Source organism: Perognathus longimembris, chromosome 13 (assembly GCF_023159225.1).
Source record: "Perognathus longimembris pacificus isolate PPM17 chromosome 13, ASM2315922v1, whole genome shotgun sequence".
NCBI lineage: Eukaryota > Metazoa > Chordata > Mammalia > Rodentia > Heteromyidae > Perognathus > Perognathus longimembris.
In genome coordinates, this window is record NC_063173.1 from 6184674 (window position 1) to 6191765 (window position 7092).

Here is a 7092-nt window from a genome sequence, read left to right on the forward strand (position 1 = left end):
CTAATACGAGCCAGACACTACTCTTGAGACAGCATTTTCTGCCATTTGGTAAGAGGTAAGCACAAAATACTGAGTCTTCATTTATTGCACACTTACCATGTGGTAGGATTTGGCAGACTTTCTGTAGCCCTTATGTTTTAGACTACATGGTAGAATTCGACTCCAACTTTAAAGCTTATAAACACCCACTTCAAAAGTACAAGCATACTAACCTGACTTGTCTTATTTTTCTCTATGATACCAAACAATTACAAAAACAAAAAGGTTACCTGTAAACCAGCTGGGTACCAGTGGCTCACGCCTGTAATCCTAGCTACTCAGGAGGCTGAGATCAAGGTTTGAAGCCAGCATGGGCACACAAAAATCAGACTCTTATCCAGGAAAAAGCTGGAAGTGGAGCTGTGACTCAAGTAGTAGAGTACCAGCCTATCCAGCTAAAGACATCATTCATGCTGAGTTCAAGCCCCAGTGCCACCAAAGATGGCTACAAACAATTATAGGTGGGAAATTATAGAGGAAAACAAGTAGTCTACATTGATAGGGTATCTTTGAGGAGTTAATGCGTTATGCTGATGAACAGGACAGTCACTAGATATTTTAAACAGAAATGACACTACAACAGCAATTAATCAAATGTAGAAGAAAGATTAAATCCTTTAAATTTGAACATTATCAATATAACTATCAAGAATTACTGGGGATTTCTATCTGAAAGGGTGAAGAAAATATCCTGCTGTACATTTTTTGAGTCTACTCATAGTTTTTATCAAATGCTTAAATGAGATGGTAGGAAAGCAATATTTAAACCTCTAAGTGTGTTTGTTAACAGTATCTATAAACAGGGTCAAGAGTGGGTCTCTGGGAGCAAATGGGTGGTGGGTGAGGTAAAAAAGTAAAACTGGGGAAAAAAGCTTAAGGTCAGGGTAGATACACAACAAAAGGCATACAAAAAATGGTAAGAGGGTGCAGTATTTCAGTTAATGTATGGGTGTCTGTGCCGTGCATAATAGATAGATGGTGTAAATGGAAGATAATGAAATACTCTTTGGAAGTTCAACTGGATATTAAAGGAGCTTTTAGTGGGTTGGAGAGAGATGATGGATGAGATCAGCTTTGAAATGAAGAGGGAGGGAGTGCTTTGTTGTTTTGGTCACTTATTTCCACTTAGAGATGAAAGCTCAGTTCCTATTTTCTCTTTGCCATAGATGCCAGGTAAGATAGTGATGTAGATCTGCCCTAAAAATTTGGTGGTTTAGAAAACTAGGTTGATTCTCCATCTCTAGAGTTTTCTAGTTGATTCTCACTCGGTCACCTCATATTTAAAAAGCTCCTCCCACCCCTCACCCCCCCAAAAAAACCCTGGAAGTTTATGTCTGTAATCCTAGCTCCTCAGGAGGCCGAGATCTCAAAGATCTCAATTCAAAGCCAGCCCAGGCAGGGGACACCGTGAGGCTTTGGTGCTGTGGTTCAAAGCGGTAGAGCGCTAGCCTTGAGCAAAGGAACTCAGGGACAGCACCCAGGCCCTGAGTTCAGACCCCTGACCAACCAAAACCAAAACTCTTTTAAATTTGATTCTAATGAATGGCCAGATGCAGTAGTCAATGTAGAAACTCTCAATGTTGGACTTCAAAAACATGAAAAATAGTTGGCACACTGCACCGGGAGCTAGAACTAGTAATCTAGACTGCAAAGTGCACCAAGGAAGAGCTAAAGGAAAATTCAAGAGAACATTATCGTTTGAATTAAGTTATTGAGAATATAAAACATCTAACCAGCAAAGTTACAAGCGTGAAAACTAGATACTGATGGGTTGGCTTTAGTGTAATTTTTCTACCTAAAACTTCCTAGCTTTGTCATTGGAGTGGGAAGGGGCAATGAACACGGATGATTATTACATAAGTATTATTGATAAGTATTATATACCCAGATCAAACAGACTAAGCCCATTAAAAATCCTAAAAATAAAATATAGTGGAGTAAGTGAACACGCTCAAAGCATGTGTGCATGAGAAAACCACAATGAAACATTTTTACAAATACATGCCAATAAAAATAACTTGCTATTTTGATGTTCTAGAAAATACAAAATGATCTCTTATTCTGCTCAAAATAAAACTGTGTGGAGAAATGAGAACAAAAATGTTAACTCTAATGTAATGGCTTAATGAAAAGAATTATATATATATTTTTCTAATTATGCGTTTTGGCTGACTAGCCATAATATGCTACTTAGCACCTCATTATTAAAAGAGGTTTACTAAAAATATTCAGGAAGAGTGGGAGGTGTGGTCCAAATGGTATAGGCCCAGCCTAGCAAGTGCAAAGCCCACAGTTCAGTCTCCAGTCTACCAAGAAAGTCAATAAAAATTGTTAATTTTAACATACTATGTTAAATTATTTTTTTCTCTTGTTTAGCCCCATTGTCACTGTATTTGACTCTGGTTCCCTGGGTATTGTGTTTGTCTGAATTAGGGAAGGGGAATATCAAAATGCTGAGACAAGGGTAAAAGACAACCAATGTGACAGCAATACTTACAATATGCTGTAAACCAACTATACAACTTGGGGGGCTGTGAGACTGGGAAGGTGGGAGAAAAATGAGGGAGGAGGTAACAAGTCTGACAAGAAATGTACTCACTACTTGGCTGGGAATGTGCCTTAGCAATAGTGCTTGCCTAGCATGCATGAAGCCCTGGGTTCAATTCTTCAGCACCCCACAAACAGAAAAAGTCAGAAGCGGTACTGCGGCTCAAGTGGTAGAGTGCCAGCTTTCAGCACAAAAAGGCTCAGGGACAGTGTCCAAGCCCTGAGTTCAAGCCCCAGGACTGGCCTAAATAAATAAATAAGCGAATGTACTCCCTACCTTACGTATGTAACTGTAACCTCTGTGTACATCATCTTTTTTTTTTTGGCCAGTCCTGGGACCTGGACTCAGGGCCTGAGCACTGTCCCTGGCTTCTTTTTGCTCAAAGCTAGCACTCTGCCACTTGAGCCACAGCGCCCCTTCTGGCCATTTTCTGTATATGTGGTGCTGGGAAATTGAACCCAGGGCCTCATGTATACAAGGCAAGCACTCTTGCCACTAGGCCATATCCCCTGCCTGTGTACATTATCTTGACAACAAAAAACCCAAACAAACTTTGCACGAAAAATCAAAGGACCATGTTAACCATGCCTACAACTGAAAATAGAATGGAAAATTAGGTGATTATCCAGCAAGGTGAGAAATAATATTGAATGTTTTTTCTGAATGTTTGGTTCTAACCAATCTAAGGCCAGCCTGCTAAAATATGTAACTATATGTTTTTGTTTTGTGTTTTGCCAGTCCTGGGGCTTGAACTCAGGGCCTGAACACTGTTCCTAGCTTCTTTTTGCTCAAGGCTAGTACTCTACCACTTGAGCCACGGTGCCACTTCTGGCCTTTTCTATATATGTGGTGCTGAGGAATGGAACCCAGGGCTTCCTGTATACAAGGTGAGCACTTTACCACTAGGCCATATTCCCAGCCCTATAATATATATATATATATATATTTTTTAAGTTAAGCTATTATTATTTAGTTTACTTTCCTCATTTCTCCCATTGGGCACTAAAAGGAGAGCAAAAACGCCTGGGAGAATTAGGTGAGCAGAGTTGGGTGTAGTGGCATGGCCCCAGCAACTTGGGAGGTTGAGGCAGAGGATTGCTTAAGCACAGAGGTTGGGGGCCAGCCTGAGTGACAAAGTGAGGCTCTGTCTCATTATTCAAAGGAACAAACGCAACCAGGCCTGGCAGCTCAAGCCCACAATCCTAGTTACTTGGAACGCAGAGATCAGGAGAATCAGTTAACGCCAGGCTGGACCAAAAAACAAGACTTCATCTCATTGAACAAGTCAGTCATAGTGATATGTTTGTCACCCCAGCTATGAAGAAATTGAAGGGAAGGATTGTGGCTGGGCTCACATCTGTAATCCTTGCTACTCAGGAGGCTGAGATCTGAGGATTGTCGTTTGAGGCCAGCTCCAGCCAGAAAGTCCATGAGATGCTTTTCTCCAGTGAACCACCAAAAAACGAAGTGAGGCTACGGCTCAAATGGCAGAGCACTATTTTTGAGCAACAAAGCCCAGGGATAGTGCCTAGGCTCTGCGTTAGCATGGTCAAAAACTTGAGCCTATACCTGCAAAATGCAAGCAAATGACTGGGGCATGGCTCAAGAAGCAGAGAACCCGTCTAGCAAGCACAAGGCCCCCAACTGAAACCCAATGCTGAACTCTAATGGGTTTTCAGTACACTGGCAGAAAAGAGTAGAGACGGTTACAACCAGCTTGATTTTTTTTTCATTTTTCTCTGCCTAGAGTTGGCTGTTTTTTCCTCTGGAATAAGATTCAAATTGCTGACGTACAAGACGGGGTGGGTAGGTGAGCATCCTGCTTTGACACCTTGCTAGGAAAAAGAGGTGGAAGGTGAGCCTCCTACACACAAAGAATTCTGACTCTCTGGGATGCTAAGTCCACTCTGCTGAGATGCGAATACTTTTTTCCAAATGTGCAATTTCTTTCATGGTTAGTCACTTACCTTAAATCCTGTGCAATCTGGTTTGTCTTCAGTCTGACTTACATTGTTGTCCTGAACATATCAATGATTCTTTGCTACATCAGTTGTGCTTTTCTCAGCCACTTAATCTGTCTTGGCCCATTACTTGTCATCTTATGCTTTATATGAGAACACACCAGAAGATGCACTAAGATTTAATTGTTTTCTCAAAATATAAAAAATTTAAGGATTAAAGGTCAAGTCTCCTTTTCATACTTTCTTGCACTATTAAGTAACCACTGAGTAGTATGATTGGTATAGATCCTTATCAAACTTAAAATTCCTTTACAATATTTAGAAATTAGATTGTATATTGTGTACCTTTGTTCCTTGCCTATACTATGTATTAGTACTACTGTGAAATATTTTGTATTATAAATGTATTATAATTTAGATATTACTCTAATTATAACGACAACTGCTGAAGCAACTAGAGTACAAATCTGAGCAAACTATTTGAGGACTTAAAAACATGTAACTGTGGCTTCATATATATTGTAGTAGGGTTGCTGGCTTCATAGTTTGTAAACATTCCATTGTTCTTTCTGCTTTTTCCTGGTGATTTTTGTCATGGATAGACTAAGATTTTAAGGTTATCTAACTTATGCCAGTTTTTAAAAAATTTATATTTTCCTAAAAATTGTCCAAGTCTTATTTTCAGATTACTATAAGGCTACATAAAATAATTCACTTCTGATGTTCAGTGGCTCTCCTATCTATATGTCCCCTTGCTTTCCAATATTGTCTTCTTTTCTTTCTCAGGCTTGAGTGCCCATGTTTGTTCTTTTCCAATACTAGTTATTATCAACTTTATTGGCTATTTAAAATTTTGGGTTTTCTTCTTAGTTGCTTTTAAGTTTTATTTGTGAAGATTCTTGCTATTTTCTTCCTTTTCTGTCCTTCCTTTAAGGATGTGCTTTATTTACTCTATAGCATTAGAAAAACAGAGGCTTTGTCATATATAAGTGATTCTAAGAACTGTACTAATTTGGAGTCAATCATTGTAGGTTCCAATTTCTCAACTCCTACTTGTGTCATCTTGGTCAAATCTGAACTGTTCCTTCATCTGTAAAAATAAAAATGATACAGATTAATTTTGAAAATATTTTGAAACCATTTTTTTAACTGACTAGCCCTCAGACAGGCCTTTGTCTCTGTTTTTAAGAAGGGGCCCGGAATGATAAATCCCATATCCCTGTCCAAAAGTGAAATTGTTTTTCATCTACATGACAACCCACCCACCCACCTCCAAAATAGCTTCTAAGTAAGTAAACAGATGTTAGGAATGCCAAGATGAACAAGGTACCACCCCTACCTTTCAGATGCTCAGAGTCCTTGGATAGTGGGGTGAGGACCAATCGTTAAATAGGTATTGATAATGTGGTGAGATCGAACGAAAAGGCTGAAGGAATTCAAATTTTGAGCAGGATGTGCCACACAATCAAGGACCCAGACAGGAATCCTAAGTATTACTACTCACTAGCTGTGTGTCATGCAATTAAGTTTTGTGCCTGTTTCTCCATCTGTAAAATGGGGGGGGGGGGCGGAATGCCTATTTTAGGAGGGTATAGTAACAAGAAAATGAATATAAAGCACTCACAGTGTCAGGCTGATCATATAAACTCAGGAAATGGCAATTATTCAGCTCTCTCTCGCTCACACACACACAGAGTATGAGGAAAAGTAATCTACGGTACCTCGAGACAGAAGAAGGGTCAAGGGGCATTTTTCCAGTGTCCACGGAACAAGCCCAGTTTTCTCCGTTCTCGGTGGCTGGCACAAAACCTCACCCACAACTGTGCAATCCGCAAGTGAACGGCACAAAGCGTTTAACACGATGAGGTCGACGGGCGGAGACGCGAGCCAACCCGTTCTCGAAAGCCACCGCGTTGCCTACGGGGAGAGAAAGCCTCGGATTTCCAGGAGTCTTCTCGCCCACGATCCCTGGCTTTATAGGACTCACCTGCCGTGTGCACTAGCAAATCCTCGGTCTCTGGAGTCTGGACACGCGGAGGAGGAGGAGGAGGAGAGCAGCCCGGAAGGCGCTGCCGAGGAGCCGGGAGTCGGGCAGCCCTCCCTGAGAGCGCCCGCAGCTGCTAACTCCTCTTTAGAGTTTTATATTTATTTTTTTAAAAAGGTGATGTAAGCAGTTTTTTTTCTTTTTTTTTTTTGCAACCAGCACTGAAAAAAAAAAAAAAAAAAAGAAAGAAAGAAAGACATGGTCGCAGGCTTGCCAAGGACGAAAAGGCCCCGCCCGGGCCGCGCTGACACAGGTCACCTAGGCAAATGGCCGCCCGGTGGGGCCCAGCCTTGGGGTCACTGAGCACCAGGAAGGCGAGAGCGAAGTCAGGCTGTTCCCGAGACGGGCGAGCCCGGCCGGCTGGACGGACCGACCGACCGTGGCGAGGCCCGAGAGGACGCCCACCGAGAACGAGCCCATCACCACCGCACGGCGGCCGCCCGGGCGAAGCCTGGCAGCGGGAGGGAAAAAAAAAAAAAGGTGAAAGGAAGGAAGGAAGC

General features: G+C 41.7%; 1 long non-coding RNA gene across 1 annotated transcript in view; it reads right to left on the reverse strand.

The window, feature by feature from the left end:
* Window positions 1-3985, reverse strand: part of LOC125362739 — a 33070-nt gene extending 29085 nt beyond the window's left edge. The window contains exons 1-2 of the long non-coding RNA XR_007213079.1: window positions 3961-3985; window positions 300-313 (exon numbers count right to left, since the gene is read on the reverse strand). This is a non-coding gene — a long non-coding RNA (uncharacterized LOC125362739). The remainder of the gene's footprint in view (window positions 1-299; window positions 314-3960) is intronic.
* Between the last annotated feature and the right edge of the window lie 3107 nt (window positions 3986-7092).